Consider the following 1,650-nt stretch of genomic DNA (forward strand, 5'->3'; position numbering starts at 1 on the left):
GGAAAAGAGAACAAAGGAAAGAAGGAAAAGAGAACAAAGGAAAGAAGGAAAAGAGAACAAAGGAAAGAAGGAAAAGAGAACAAAGGAAAGAAGGACAAAAAGATAAGGCTGATGTATGTTGGAATGGGACAGAAGGAGCAAACCACACCACAGCGACATTTACAATGATTAAAAAGGAGTGGCCAACTGTTCAAAATGACAGGAAATTAAACATATCGAGGTCATGTTTCTACTCTTGGAAGAGAGTAACGAACAATCCTACAACTGGGAACTCTACATTTCCACTTCAGACAACACACAACAACAACAACATCTCCACTTCAACTGTAGGAGAGAACCAAAGAAGGCTGATAGTAAGTTTATTGTTCGCAGTTGGGGGAAAGTATTGATCAACACTGGACATTCCAGGTGATCGTCACAAACACACACACACACACACACACACACACACACACACACACACACACACACACACACACACACACACACTCACATGCACACGCACACGTACAAAAAGGCACCCACACACAAACACTTACACACATGCATACATACACACACACATACACTCATATATACACACAGAAGCACACACATACACACATAATATACACAGCGGTGTGTAGAGTTGTCTGAATGTGTTTGACGTTGTGTGATGGTGTTTAACAGTGTGTTACGTTGTGTGGCAGTGTGTGACGGTATGTGACGATGTGTGACGGTGTGTGATAGACTGTACGGTATGTGACGGTATGTAATAATAATTGCATTTATTTAGCGCATATCCATGCTCAAGAGCGTGCTCTTTGCGCTTTACAACTATTATTACCCCAGCAAACCCTTTGAGAACACTCTGAAACATTCTCGGCTTCTGCGGAAGCATAGAGTGCAAGCTGCGGATTTCACACGCTCAAACACTATCAAACTGACAAGATCGTTCACTGTCTATAGCCGGGTACCCATTTCCACCTGGGTGAAGTGAGGAAAATGTGTTCAAAGTGCCTTTCCCAAGGACACAACGTCGGGCCCCAGACGGGATTCGAACCCACGACCTTACGGTTGCGAGTCCGAGAGCTTAACCACTAAGCCACCGACGCCATGTAACGGTGTGTGACGGTGTATGACAGTATATCTCTGTCGAATCACAGTCAGTCTCGGTGAAATATTCCACCCTCCCCGACTCCCAGACTCTCCTTGACAGAATGAAAGTGGCGTATTTTTCGAGCTAGGTAATAAACATTAACGTAATACCACACATACAATGAACATTACATAAAGATCACACACACAATGAACCATACAGAAACACCACACACACAATGAGCATAACCAAAACACCACACACGCACACACAACGAACAGTATAGAAACACCACACACAGAACGAACATAATCGAAACACCACACACAACACTGACGTTACAGAAACACCACACACATAATGAACCATACAGAAACACCACAAACACAATGAACATTAAAGAAACACCACACACACACACACACACACACACACACACACACACACACATACACACACACACACACACACACACACAAAGAACATAATAGAAACACCACACACACAATCAACCATACAGAAACATCACACACAACGAACATTATAGAAACTTCACACACAACGAACATTAT

General features: G+C 43.0%; 1 protein-coding gene across 1 annotated transcript in view; it reads left to right on the forward strand.

The window, feature by feature from the left end:
- LOC101863156 (prespore protein Dp87-like) overlaps positions 1-1,650 on the forward strand; it is a 10,257-nt gene that overhangs the window by 6,104 nt on the left and 2,503 nt on the right. The gene's annotated exons all lie outside the window — the stretch shown is intronic.

This window comes from Aplysia californica, unplaced genomic scaffold, assembly GCF_000002075.1.
Source record: "Aplysia californica isolate F4 #8 unplaced genomic scaffold, AplCal3.0 scaffold00017, whole genome shotgun sequence".
NCBI lineage: Eukaryota > Metazoa > Mollusca > Gastropoda > Aplysiida > Aplysiidae > Aplysia > Aplysia californica.